The following is a 15,043-nucleotide window of genomic DNA, read 5'->3' on the forward strand; positions in this document are numbered from 1 at the left end:
CAGACGCAAAAAATTCATTTAGAACCCCTCCTACATCTTCCAGCTCCACACACAGATTGCCACTTTTGTCCCTAATGGGCCCTATTTTTTCCCTAGTTATCCTCTTACCCTTAATATACTTATAAAACATCTTAGGATTTTCCTTTATTTTGCTCGCCAGTGTTATTTCATGGCCCCTCCTTGATCTCCTAATTTCTTTTTTAAGTATCCCCCTGCACTTTTTGTACTCCTCTAGGGCTTCCTCCATCTTTAGCCTTTTGTATCTGCCAAAAGCCCTCCTTTTTTTCCTAATCCATTCTCGTATATCCCCTGACATCCAAGGTTCCCTGTGGTTTTTGGAACCACCCTTGACCTTTACGGGAACATGTTGCCATTGTATGATCTCAATCTCCCTTCTGAAAGCCTCCCATTGCTCCGATGCGGATTTTCCTACAAGTAGCTGATCCCAGTCCATTTTGGCCAGATCCTGCCTTATCCTATTAAAATCGGCCTTCCCCCAATTTAGAACCTTTATTTCTGGCCCATCCATGTCCTTTTCCATGACCACCTTAAATCTTACCATATTATGGTCACTGTCACCAAAGTGCTCACCTACTAGCACTTTTTCCACTTGGCCAGCCACATTCCCTAGAATTAGGTCCAGTACCGCCCCCTCTCTTGTAGGACTTTCTACATGCTGGCTCAAAAAGCTCTCCTGGATGCACTTTAAGAATTCTACACCCTCTGAGCCTTTCACACTCTGACTATCCCAGTTAATATTGGGGAAGTTGAAATCCCCCATTATTATTACCCTATTATTTGCACATTCCTCTGAGATTTGCCTACATATCTGTTCCTCTATCTCCCCCTGACTGTTTGGAGGCCTATAGTACACTCCCAGCAAAGTGCTTACCCCCTTTTTGTTTTTAAGCTCCACCCATATGGCCTCATTAGAGGAACCTGCTAATATATCATCCCTCCTTACTGCAGTAATTGACTCCTTAATTAATATTGCGACACCCCCTCCTCTTATACCTCCCCCTCTGTCTCGCCTGAAGATTCTGTACCCCAGAATATTGAGCTGCCAGTCTTGCCCCTCCCTCAACCATGTCTCCGTGATAGCAACAATATCATACTCCCATGTGTTTATCAACACCTTCAGTTCATCCACCTTATTTGCAAGACTCCTTGCATTAAAATAGATGCCATCCAGCCTTGCCCTTATATGTTTGCCCTGTCTACCAAGCTGACTTGTTTTTTTCTCTATAATTGGCAGCACATCACCCCCTATTTCAGCTCCCCTCTGTATCCCATCCCCCTGCCAAGTTAGTTTAAACCCCCCCCCAACAGTGCTAGCAAACCTCCCCGCAAGGATATTTGTCCCGCTCTGGTTCAGGTGCAACCCGTCCGACTTGTACAAGTCCCACCTTTCCCAGAAGCAGGCCCAGTGATCCAGGAAAGTAAAACCCTCCCCCCTACACCAACTCCTTAGCCACGCATTCATCTGCTCTATCCTCCCATTCCTATACTCACTAGCACGTGGCACTGGGAGTAATCCAGATGTCGGAGAGAACATTGTGAGACGCCAGGTCGATCAGATCTTAGCGTCACAGGAACGAGTCAATCCCATGTCTCGAGTACCTGGGGATGAACCCGACATACCGGTAGCATCTACCTCAGAACCAGTAGCAGTGGAAACCGATGAACTAACCGACGAAAAGGGGCCAGAATCGCCTCCGTACCAAGAACAAGAACCTCAGGAAAGGCGCTATCCCGAAAGGATCAGGAAGCCGCCCCAAAGACTGAATCTATAAATGGACTATTGTTGTTTAATGTACATGTTAAAGTGTTAATTGTTATTTGAATATTATGGGTACTGCTAATCTAAAAGGGGAGGAATTGTAGTGTATGTACCTTTAAGAGAGAACTACTTTCACAGCTCCTGTATACTGTAGTACCGGCAGTGACCACACCTGTATATAAGCCTTGAGCATGCCTCTGTACCCCCAGTCTTGAGACTACCCTACTCCAGTAAATACCTGTTGATTGTTAAGTTACTGCATCCGTGTGGTTATTGAAAAACATCATACTCTCAGAATCACGGATCTAACACTGCTGAGTGTTGGCTACTTGATATTTTTATTTAATCACAGGTAGACTCCAGCACCTTGTGTCCTGGACCACGTGTAGCCATTTTGTGGTGATATCCTGCTTGACCTTTCACTATCCTCAACCCAAACCTCTGCCATCGAACTATGAAGCAGATTTCCTATTAAAACTGGTCCCCGGGCGAGACACATTTTACAGCACATGTTCAAAGCCCTGAGCCACAGTTCAAGGACTTTGAATTGTGTCCCCCAGCAGGGGGTGACTTTTAATGGCGAACAATTCCATGATTAAGTCAGTGGACCAGTAGGACAGAGACAAATCGCTGCCTTATTAGGGCAATGAGGTCCTGGGGTGTAGGGTGTTATTTCCAAATGTGATGCTAGTAAGTTAATTGTGCATCAGGGATGTCCTTGCATTACATTTGCATATAAAGTATGAATAATCATGAGCAGACTCATAATGTATACCTAGGCCGAACAAGGTTAGAATTTCCTTGCTGTACAGTAATGACACCCTATGCCCTAACCACGAGGTCTTTTCATTACTGAAAGAGAGGAAAAGGTATTTTCTGGAGGAATCATCTATTTTCAAACAGCTTAATAAATCACGATGCATGTTGTATACATAAACAACACCAGGAGAGAGCTGCTAGTTCTATATGGTGAGGGATAAATATTGGCCAGGATACCAGGAGAACTCCCCTGCTCCTCTTCAAATAGTGCCACGGGATCTTTTACATCCACCGGACAGGACCTCGGTTTAACGTCTCATCCGAAAGATGGCTCCTCCAACAGTGCATCACTCCCTCAGTACTGCACTGAAGTGTCAGCCTAGATTATGTGTTCAAGGCTCTGGAGTGGGGCTTGTACCCACAACCTTCTGACTCAGAGGCAGGAGAGCTACCTCTAAGTGGGAAAGGTGGGCGGGAGGCAGGGGTATGTTGAGCGCACGTGACGGTGGACAGTTTTGTCCACCTGCAGCCCCGGCTTAGTAGGCCATTAAAGTGCCAGCACAGATCATAGAATTACAGGAATCATCTATTTTCAAACAGCTTAATAAATCACGATGTATGTTGTATACATATAGAACTAGCAGCTCTCTCCTGGTGTTGCTCATGGTGAGGAATAAATATTGGCCAGATCACCAGAGAGCACAGAGACAGGCCATTCAGTCCAACAAGTTTCTGCTCCACACGAGCCTCCTTCCACCCTACTTCATCTCACTCTATCAGCATATCCTTCTATTCCTTTCCCCCTCATTTACTTATCTAGTTTCCCCTTAAATGCATCTATACTATTCGCCTCAATCACTCCTTGTATATAGCTAGTTCCACATTCTGACCACTGGGCAAAGAAGTTTCTTCTGAATTTCCTATTTGATTTTTTGGTGACTATCTTATATTGATGACATCTAGTTTTGCTCTTCCCCACAAGTGGAAACACTCTCTCTGTATCCACTCTATCAAAACCTTTCATAATTTTAAAGACCTCTATTAGGTCACCTCTCAGACTTCTCTTTCAGCCTATTCATGTTTTCCTGATAGGTATAACATCAGTTCTGCTGGAACTGTAGCCCAGCAAGTGTCAGCACCCCCAGCACAGGAGGGAGAGAGGAAGTATTTAATTAAGAATCAAAAGGAGTCAGTCTTGTATCACTGTGTGAGATTGTGCAGGTCGTAAAATACAGATGGGTTCTCATATCTGTCTGACTGAATCAACTGTGCAGGAAAACAGGTCTCTAATACAGAGCTGTAATATGATTGGCTTTCCCATCCTGTTCTGGAGTTGGAGAGGGAAAGGAGTTAAACATACAGAGCAGTCAAGCTCCTTGTTAAAACAGCACTCACAATCTGCTTAAATAATAAGTCCAGGAACAGGTTTCCTCCAATGTACTTTACACTGATATAGCAACAACTTCATTGTACAATCTGTCAACAACACAAGTACCTTCCCAGTCGCTTTCCTTCCATCCCACTGCTGGATTGTTACCGAGTAACTGTCACTGTATTTAAACTAAGCGGCCACATAAAAAGCTCAGCTACAGAATTTGTACCACAGGGATTGGAGATATTGACTACACAGAGTTAGTACGAACAGGATTGGGGACAATGACTGTACAGAGTTAGTACGAACAGGATTGGGGACAATGACTGTACAGAGTTAGTGCTAACAGGATTGGGGACAGTGACTGTACAGAGTTAGTGCTAACAGGATTGGGGACAGTGACTGTAGAGAGTCAGTACTAACAGGATTGGGGACAGTGACTGTACAGAGTTAGTACTAACAGGATTGGGGACAGTGACTGTACAGAGTTAGTACTAACAGGATTGGGGACAGTGACTGTAGAGAGTCAGTACTAACAGGATTGGGGACAGTGACTGTACAGAGTTAGTGCTAACAGGATTGGGGACAGTGACTGTACAGAGTTAGTGCTAACAGGATTGGGGACAGTGACTGTACAGAGTTAGTACGAACAGGATTGGGGACAGTGACTGTACAGAGTTAGTGCTAACAGGATTGGGGACAATGACTGTACAGAGTTAGTGCTAACAGGATTGGGGACAGTGACTGTACAGAGTTAGTACTAACAGGATTGGGGACAGTGACTGTACAGAGTTAGTGCTAACAGGATTGGGGACAATGACTGTACAGAGTTAGTGCTAACAGGATTGGGGACAGTGACTGTAGAGAGTCAGTACTAACAGGATTGGGGACAGTGACTGTAGAGAGTCAGTACTAACAGAATTGGGGACAGTGACTGTACAGAGTCAGTACTAACAGGATTGGGGACAGTGACTGTAGAGAGTTAGTACGAACAGGATTGGGGACAATGACTGTACAGAGTCAGTACTAACAGGATTGGGGACAGTGACTGTAGAGAGTCAGTACTAACAGGATTGGGGACAGTGACTGTAGAGAGTTAGTACGAACAGGATTGGGGACAGTGACTGTAGAGAGTCAGTACTAACAGGATTGGGGACAGTGACTGTACAGAGTTAGTGCTAACAGGATTGGGGACAGTGACTGTAGAGAGTCAGTACTAACAGGATTGGGAACAGTGACTGTACAGAGTTAGTACGAACAGGATTGGGGACAGTGACTGTACAGAGTTAGTACGAACAGGATTGGGGACAGTGACTGTACAGAGTTAGTACGAACAGGATTGGGGACAGTGACTGTACAGAGTTAATAGTCGGAGCTACCAACTTATAATAAATGTCAAGATTAGCAGTCCTAAGCTGTAGATCTGAAGTATGAATCACATCAAAAACATGAACATGGTTAAAGGCTGCATATTGCATCTTCCACAAGAGGCAGGTATAGGAACATGAGTAGAGTAAAATCAGCCAGTTTCCATTGCTCTCTAGCGTGGCTGTCAGCAAAGCAAAGGATGCGCCCAAGAGACAGAGTAGCCTGTTTGTGGCATCTTGCTGTGCGCAAGTTGGCTGCTGCATTTCCTACATTACAACAGTTACTAGACTTCAAAAGTATTTCATAGGCTGTAAAGCACTTTGGGACATCCTGAGGTCATGAAAGGCACTATATAAATGCAAGTCTTTCCTTCTTTCTGAAGATCATGGGGTAGAATTTTAACTTTCCATCTGGGAAACAGCTGCTGTTGTGGATCGCTCTCTCCCCCACCCAGTTATAGAAACCGCCCCCATAGTGAGGTTGAAAATCTGCCACGCCGTCTCTTCCTGGAGTAAATATCCACAGGCATCAGCGCCATCTTGTACAAGTGGTCATTCGCCATGAGCAAGCTCAGCCAATGAGAGTCGGCAGGCTATTTATCCAAGGTGGGCATCATAGCAGAGCTCCTTTTGGATCCCTCCTGATGCCCACACAGCACACTTTGTAGCAGGGGTCACCAGACAGAAATCAGGAGCAGCAACCCTTGCTGGTTTGAATCCTCCTGAGCCCAGAGGCCAATTGAAACGTTCCTGACTTCTATCCACCAAGGGAGATCAGATAACAGCCCAGACCCGAGGTGGAATCTGTACAGCAACAGGAGCTCCAAATCAAGGAATTCAGACAGTCCCGCAAGTCACGAACGCTGATGCAAAGCAGCTTAAAACACATTGCAAACCCTGAGATCAGGTTACAGCCCCAACTCCCTCCTCAGGATCTCTTATTCTACACAATGGTTGCCGTAATGCGAGAGTCTGTTTTTGGATGCAAGCTTAAGAAACATATAATTGATTTTCACTCGTCACAAAGGGTTCAGCAGATCCAGTAAAGACATGGCTGTGAAATTCCGGCTGCAGCTTTTGTTTCATGTCTGTACACCTGTGAATCGCTGAACCAATCTGTTGCAGTACTGGCTGAGGTTCACACTTAGAAAAAGAAAAACCTCAGCACATACAATCTGCTGTGTTTCCATTACTGAGCGCATTGTGTGGGAAATGAATCGGTCCCAAAGCAAGTGTACCAGCAGCACCTACTGTACTTTACAGTGTGCGAGCCCTGTGATTGATTATACCGGGCACTGACTAGTTGAATATTGTACCCGATTATATCGGGCACTGGACTACTTTACAGTGAATATTGTACCTGATTATACCAGGCACTGACTACAGTGTGAACATTGCACCCGATTATACCGGGGATTTATGTGGTTTACAGTGTGAGATCAGACTCATGTTTGGAAGGGCAGAACCTGCAAAGTTTAAATTGTCTAGATGTTTTTTAAAGTTATAATCCTAGTGACGATACTCAGATACTATGTAATTCTAGTGACAATCCTTTTTCTCTTGCGACAATACTTGGACATCAATATAATAACAATACTCAGACTATATAATTCTAGTGACAATACTCAGATACTATTCTGGTGACAATACTTGGATTCTACTTAATTCTGGTGACAATAGTGATATGTGACATTCTATTGACAATACTTGGATACTACGTAAACGTTTCAATGGATCAAGGAATTGCACTTTGTAAAAGTTACAGTGGAGAATTTGACAAGAACAGGCTCCCAACTGTGTCTCACGATTAGGCTCCAAACAGTCCCGGAGTATAATCATTAAGTTTAACATCCTTTAATTTACTTCTGTCATTATAAAAATTGAAGTAGTTTTTCTAATTGTTGGGATTACTGTTCACCTCAATGGAGGATCTGAGCCTGACAGTGTAAGGGATCAGTAGAAATACAGTCAGTGACACAGGGTGCTGGGTGGGAGGGGTTACTGAGCCGATTATACCGGGATTAGGAACATCGGAACAGGAGGAAGCCATTCAGCTCCTCGAGCCTGTTCCGCCTTTCAACTGGCTGATCTGTACCTCAACTCCATTTAATTGCCTTTGATACCCTTACCCAACAAAAATGTATTGATCTCAGTCTTAGAAATTACAGTATCCAGCAATGCCCAGCCTTTTGGGGGACAGATTTCCAATACCCTTTGTGTGAAACGTGTGAGAATTACTATCAATAGTGTAATATTGTCAGGGTGCTGGCTGAGAGGAGTGACTGAGCTCAACATTTGAGGGATCTGGATTATCAATAGAAAGTCAGTAGAGACAGTGGCCCAGGCTTTCTAACATGTTTCCACCCTCCACCACCAATTTTTCGGCAAATCTGAGCCAGACAGAGAGAGGAAGCAAGTCAGTGTGTCCACGGCCTCCATCCTTCCACTGAGTTTCCCGCTATTTGCTTTCTTCGAACGCTGGGCACAGGTGCTGCTGGCAGGCCCTGGCTGCTCATAAGTCAGCAGAAGAGATCTTGGGGGGCAAAAACCAAGACACCCATGCAAGTGCTCTCACATTGTGCTGTGCACAGTGACAAGAAAAAGTTTCCTGAGAAAATATAATTTTTTTTTGGACAGGCAACTCGCCGGCCAGCTTTCTTTCCTGCTGCAGCAGGCCTACCTGAACCCTTCGACAATGGGGAGCCTGCCCAGCGCATGCAGGTGATCCTAGGGCCAGATGTACACCTGGGTCAGCGAGACACCTCTGGGGCAGCCAGAAATCCCACTCCGCCCTGGCCCTAATCAAGAGGCCAATTTGCCAGCCAAGTTACTACTGTGTTTCAGCAATTCTGAATCAGCTAATTCAGCTCTATCGCATAATCAGATTCGGTAACTTTTCCCAACCAGTTCCTTTGGCATCACCAGAACCCACTTTTTATAAAGTTAAAACAATTTAATTTCTAAAGAAGAGTCCTGATGGTACTTATATTTTAATTTAAAGGAGCATTTTCAGTCTAAAAAAATGACATGTATTCTTCCAATCCACAAGAGGGTAGGACGTTAATTTTTGTTCTATGTAAGGGGTGTGGTGCAGGGGCTGGTGAGGGGTATAAGTAAAATTCTAATTCCTAAGTCACAAAGTTTCACAATTGGAACTATACAGGCTGAAAGTCCCAATTCAGGAATCTAGAAGTAGCGCATCTATAGCCATTTGGCCTAAGGTGTTGATTTTCTTTAATTATGTTATACTCCTGGGAGAGGCTGGGAATAGCTGGTGTTCACACAGCATTAGGGTTAGGATGGGGTACTCGACCTGCACCACAACAGATAGCCAGGGCATCTGGGGGGAGGCAGGAGGCCAGGCATGTTCACACAGGAGAAGGAGGATGCCCGCGAGATAGTGGCAAAGGTCGGGGAGCAGGGGCCTGACCAGCCATTTTGAACTGGAGAATGGTTCATGGTGCAGGGAAAGGGAACAGGAAAATTGGAGACATTAAGCTGTGGCTGCAGATGCAGCATCAGGGGTAGAAAGCAGCTGGCTTCTTAGGCACACTGTGACATAGAAAAGAATTCCACATATGCTCTCCTCCCTCCTTGAGGCAGATCCATTGGATCTTTCATGGGAAGAGTAGACCATTGTCGGGAGCGGTGAGAGTGGAGACTCTGAGTATTTAAACACACTTTTGCGGGCTTTCTTTCACAGTCTTACCATCCTCGCAGACCAGCGGCGGCGTTCCAGAGCCACGTCACGATTCAAAACGTGACGTGGACAGGAGGGAGCAGCTGATTGGGTGGGTGAGTACGGCCAGGTGAGTACTTATACTACTCTATAGTTTGACAGTTAAGGTTTAGAAGGTCTTAATTTTGTGGTTATAGTTTCTAAGGTCTCTGTTGTGTAGCGGGGAGTGGTAGTAAACAAGCGTCCTTGAGTATATCATTTAATTGTAATATAATTGGTGGTATTGATTTAATTTAAATTAATTAAAGGGTAAGTCATGGCAGGACAGCTCGGCCCCGAGGCATGCTCCTCCTGCACTATGTGGGAAATCAGGGACACAGGTGACGACCATGTGTGCGGGAAGTGTATCCAGCTGCAGCTACTGGCAGACCGCATTGCGGCGCTGGAGCTGCGAATGGATGCATACTGGAGCGTTCGCGATGCTGAGGACGTCGTGGATATCACATTTAATCAGTTGGTCACACCGCAGGTAAAGGCTGCACAGGCACAAAGAGAATGGGTGACCGCCAGGCAGAGTAGTAGGCGCAGGCAGGTAGTGCAGGGGTCCCCTGTGGCCATCCCCCTCTCAAACAGATATACCGCTTTGGATATTGTTGGGGAGGATGGCTTATCGGGGGAAGGCAGCAGCAACCAACCTCCTGGCACCATGGGTGGTTCTGCTGCACAGGACGGGAGGAAAAAGAGGAGATCTATAGTGATTGGGGATTCTATTCTAAGGGGAATAGATAGGCGTTTCTGCGGCCACAAACGAGACTCCAGGATGGTATGTTGCCTCCCTGGTGCAAGGGTCAAGGATGTTTCGGAGTGGCTGCAGGGAATTCAGGAGGGGGGAGGGTGAACAGCCAGTTGTCGTGATGCATACAGGTACCAACGATATAGGTAAAAAATGGGATGAGGTCCTAAAAGCTGAATATAGGGAGTTAGGAGGTAAATTTAAAAAATAGGACCTCAAAAAGGTAGTAATCTCAGGATTGCTACCAGTGCCACATGCTAGTCAGAGTAGAAATAGAAGGATATTTCAGATGAATACGTGGCTAGAAGAATGGTGCAAGGGGGAGGGATTCAAATTCCTGGGACATTAGAACCAGTTCTGGGGGAGGTGGGACCAGTACAAACTGGACGGTTTGCACCTGGGCAGGACCAGGACCGATGTCCTAGGAGGAGTGTTTACTAGTGCTGTTGGGGAGGGTTTAAACTAAAATGGCAGGGGGTTGGGAACCTGTGCAGGGAGACAGAGGGAAGGGAAGCAAGGACAGAAGCAAAAGACAGGAAGGAGAAAAGCAAAAGTAGAAGTCAGAGAAATCAAGAGTGTAAATCAAACATGGCCACAGTAAACAATAATTCTAAAAAGTGTTAAAAAAACAAGCCTGAAGGCTTTGTGTCTTAATGCGAGGAGCATTCGTAATAAGGTGGATGAATTAGCTGCGCAAATAGATGTAAACGGATATGATATAATTGGGATTACGGAGACATGGCTCCAGGGTGACCAAGGCTGGGAATTCAACATCCAGGGGTATTCAATATTCAGGAAGGACAAGCAAAAGGGAAAAGGCGGTGGGGTAGTATTGCTGGTTAAAGAGGACATTAAAACAATAGTAAGGAAGGATATTAGCTCTGATGTGGAATCTGTATGGGTAGAGCTGAGAAATACCAAGGGGCAGAAAACGTTAGTGGGAGTTGTATACAGACCCCCAGACAGTATGCTGAGGTTGGGGATGGCATTAAAAGGGAAATTAGAGATGCGTGCAATAAGGGCACAGCAGTTATCATGGGTGACTTTAATCTACATATAGATTGGGCTAACCAAATTAGTAACAATACTGTGGAAGAGGAATTCCTAGAGTGTATACGGGATGGTTTCCTGGACCAATATGTTGAGGAACCAACTAGAGATCAGGCCATCTTAGACTGGGTATTATGTAATGCGAAAGGATTAATTAGCAATCTTGTTGTGCAAGGCCCCTTGGGGAGGAGCGATCATAATATGATAGAATTCTTCATTAAGATGGAGAGTGAAGTAGTTGATTCAGAGACTTGCGTCCTGAATTTAAATAAAGGCAACTATGATGGTATGAGGCGCGAGTTGGCTAGGATGGATTGTGGAATGTTACTTAAAGGGTTGACGGTGGATAGTCAATGGTAAACATTTAATGATCGCATGGATGAACTACAGAATTTGTTCATCCCTGTTTGGCATAAAAATAAAACAAAAAAGGTGACTCAACATTGGCTAACAAGGGAAATTAGGGGTAGCATAAGATCCAAGGAGAGGACATATAAATTGGCCAGAAAAGGCAGCAAACCTGAGGATTGGGAACAGTTTAGGATTCAGCAAAGGAGGACAAAGGGATTAATTAAGAGGGGGGAAATAGAGTATGAGAATAAGTTTGCAGGGAACATAAAAACTGACTGTAAAAGCTTCTATAGATATGTGAAGAGAAAAAGATTGGTAAAGTCAAGCGTAGGTCCCTTGCAGTCAGAATCATGGGAATTTATAATGGGGAACAAAGACATAATAACAACAGAAAATGCTGGAAAAACTCAGCAAGTCAGGCAACATCCGTGGAGAGAAATTTGAGTTGACGTTTCGGGTTTGACCCTTCTTCAAAACTGGAGAGAAAAGGAACTAGATCGAAGGCAGGGCTGCGATCGGACAAAAGAATAAAAGAACCAAAAGAAGTAAAAGAGATTAGAAGCTAGACGAGATGGTAATAGGCTGTGATTAGGTGTAAAGTGTACTGGCAGGGTAAAAGATAGCTGCCAGGTGTGAAGAGAAACAAAAGGAAAGGGGGGGGGGAAGGAAAGGAGTGGAAAAATATAAGTGAAAATGAAATAGGGGCCGAGGTTATGATCTGAAATTGTTGAACTCAATATTGAGACCGGAAGGCTGCAGAGTGCCTAATCGGAAGATGAGGTGCTGTTCCTCGAGTTTACGTTGAGCTTCCGTGGAACAGTACAAGAGGCCAAGGACGGTGAGGTCCGAGTGGGAATGGAGCGGTGAATTGAAATGACAGGCGACCGGAAGCTCGGGGTCACCCTTACGGACTGAACGGAGGTGTTCCGCAAAGCGGTCACCCAATCTGCGTTTGGTCTCCCCAATGTAGAGGAGACCGCATCGTGAGCAGCGAATACAGTATACTAGATTGCGAGAAGTACAAGTAAATCGCTGTTTCACCTGGAAGGGGTGTTTGGGGCCCTGGACAGTGGGGAGGGGGGAGGTATAGGGGCAGGTGTTACATCTCCTCCGCTTGCACGGGAAGGTGCCAGGCGAAGGGGAAGGGCTGTTTGGGGTGATAGAGGAGTGGACTAGGGTGTCTCGGAGAGAGCGGTCCCTGCGGAATGCTGAAAGGGGAGGGGAGGGGAAGATACGTTTGGTGGTGGGATCACTTTGGAGGTAGCGGAAATGCCGGAGGATGATCCGTTGAATGTGGAGGCTGGTGGGGTGAAAGGTGAGGACAAGGGGAACCCTATCGTGGTTCCGGGAGGGAGGAGCAGGGGTGAGGGCAGAGGTGCGGGAGATAGAACTGACACGGTCGAGGGCGGTGTCAACCACGGTAGAGGGGAATCCTCGGTTGCGGAAAAAGGAAGACATGTCTGAAGCACTGGTGTGGAAGGTGGCATCGTCGGAGCAGATACGGCGGAGGCGGAGAAACTGGGAGAATGGAATAGAGTCCTTACAGGAAGCGGGGTGGGAGGAAGTGTAGTCCAGGTAGCTGTGGGAGTCAGTGGGCTTGTAGTAAATATTGGTCGATGACCTATCCCCAGAGATGGAGACGGAGAAGTCGAGGAAGGGAAGGGAAGAGTCAGAGATGGACCATGTGAAGGTGAGGGAAGGGTGGAAATTGGAGGCAAAGTGAATGAAATTGTCAAGTTCGGGGCGAGAGCAGGAAACGGCACCGATATAGTCATCAATGTATCGGAAAAAGAGGTGAGGGAGGGGACCCGAGTAGGACTGGAACAAAGATTGTTCCACATAGCCCACGAAAAGGCAGGCATAGCTAGGACCCATGCGGGTACCCATGGCAACACCTTTGATTTGGAGGAAATGAGTGGAGTTAAAGGAGAAGTTGTTCAATGTGAGAACAAGTTCAGCCAAGCGGAGGAGGGTGGTGGTGGATGGGGACTGGACGAGCCTCTGTTCAAGGAAGAAGCGGAGTGCCCTCAGGCCATCCGGGTGGGGGATGGAGGTGTAGAGGGATTGTACGTCCATGGTGAAAAGGAAGCGGTTGGGGCCAGGAAACTGGAAACTGTTAAAGTGGCGGAGGGCGTCCGAAGAGTCGCGGATGTAGGTGGGAAGAGACTGGACAAGGGGAGAAAAGATAGAGTCAAGATAGGAAGAGATAAGTTCCGTGGGGCAAGAACAGGCTGAAACGATGGGTCTACCAGGGCAGTCCTGTTTGTGGATCTTGGGAAGGAGGTAGAAGCGGGCTGTGCGGGGTTGGGGAACTATGAGGTTGGTGGCAGCGGGGGGAAGATCTCCAGAGGAGATGAGGTCAGTGACAGTCTTGGAAACGGTGGTTTGATGTTCGGTAGTGGGGTCATGGTCCAGGTGGAGGTAGGAGCAGGTGTCGGAGAGTTGGCGTTCAGCTTCCGCTAGGTAGAGGTCAGTACGCCAAACAACAACAGCACCACCCTTGTCAGCGGGTTTAATGACAATGTCAGGGTTGGATCTAAGAGAATGGAGTGCTGCAAGTTCAGAGGGAGGTAGGTTGGAGTGAGTGAGGGGAGCAGAGAAATGGAGACGGCCGATGTCACGGCGGCAGTTAGCGATGAAAAGATCTAGAGAGGGTAAGAGGCCAGGGGGAGGGGTCCAGGTAGAATGGGAATTCTGCAAGCGGGAGAAAGGGTCAGTTGTGCGGGGGGAGGACTCCTGGCCAAAGAAGTGGGCACGGAGACGAAGGCGGCGGAAAAAGAGCTCAGCATCGTGCCGAGCTCGAAATTCATTGAGGTGGGGGCGTAAGGGGATGAAGCTCAGGCCTTTGCTGAGGACTGATCGTTCAGGGTCAGAGAGTGGAAGGTCAGAGGGGATAGTGAACACACGGCAGGGGGTGAGATTGGGAGAAGGGGGGTCAGAGGAAAGTGAAGGGGAAGAAGGTTCCGGAGGGGCGTTGGTGTCCAAGAGTTGATGAAGCTTGCGATCCTTGCGATCCTTGACATCGGAAAGGAAGAAGAAAAGTTTTTTGTTGAAGCGTCGGATGAGTCGAAGGATGAAGTGGAACTGAGGACCCGGACAGCTTTGAGATAGAGTGCGCCGGTGTTGCTGAAGAGAGAAGTCGAGTGTGTTCATGTGGCGCCGCATGGCGTTGAGCGTGGATCTCAGGATGCGGCGAGAGCAGTAGTTCGAGGAACGATGAATATCTTGGAGATATTTGTAATCCTGGGTGGATCCGAAGCACGAAGGGTGGAAGTTTAGTTGGAATCCACGTGGAGTAAGTCGGAACCGGAGACAGTTGCTGAGGAAAATGATGTGGCTGTGAAACCGAGTCTTGGCAGATACCTGATCAAACACGAGAAGGGAAACTGAAAGTAATGAAGATGAACAAGGTTGAAGAGCCAAACGGAGATCCTGTCGCAGAGAAGAGCAGAACTTCTTCAAGGTAGGCATTCCTAGAAGAGGTGTGGCAGTGAACCAAACACTAGTACGATAGCAAAATACTGCAGATGTTGGAAATCCGAAATAACAACAGAAAATGCTGGAAAAACTCAGCAAGTCAGGCAACATCCGTGGAGAGAAATTTGAGTTGACGGAGAGAAAAGGAACTAGATCGAAGGCAGGGCTGCGATCGGACAAAAGAATAAAAGAACCAAAAGAAGTAAAAGAGATTAGAAGCTAGACGAGATGGTAATAGGCTGTGATTAGGTGTAAAGTGTACTGGCAGGGTAAAAGATAGCTGCCAGGTGTGAGAGAGAAACAAAAGGAAAGGGGGGGGGGAAGGAAAGGAGTGGAAAAATATAAGTGAAAATGAAATAGGGGCCGAGGTTATGATCTGAAATTGTTGAACTCGATATTGAGACCGGAAGGCTGC

The 15,043-nt window shown here is 46.6% G+C and overlaps 1 protein-coding gene across 15 annotated transcripts in view; it reads right to left on the minus strand.

Annotated features, from left to right (window-relative positions):
• mtss2b (MTSS I-BAR domain containing 2b) overlaps nucleotides 1-15,043 on the minus strand; it is a 313,125-nt gene that overhangs the window by 235,643 nt on the left and 62,439 nt on the right. The gene's annotated exons all lie outside the window — the stretch shown is intronic.

This window comes from Somniosus microcephalus, chromosome 6, assembly GCF_052327205.1.
Source record: "Somniosus microcephalus isolate GS21.2 chromosome 6, FLI_Smic_1.0, whole genome shotgun sequence".
NCBI lineage: Eukaryota > Metazoa > Chordata > Chondrichthyes > Squaliformes > Somniosidae > Somniosus > Somniosus microcephalus.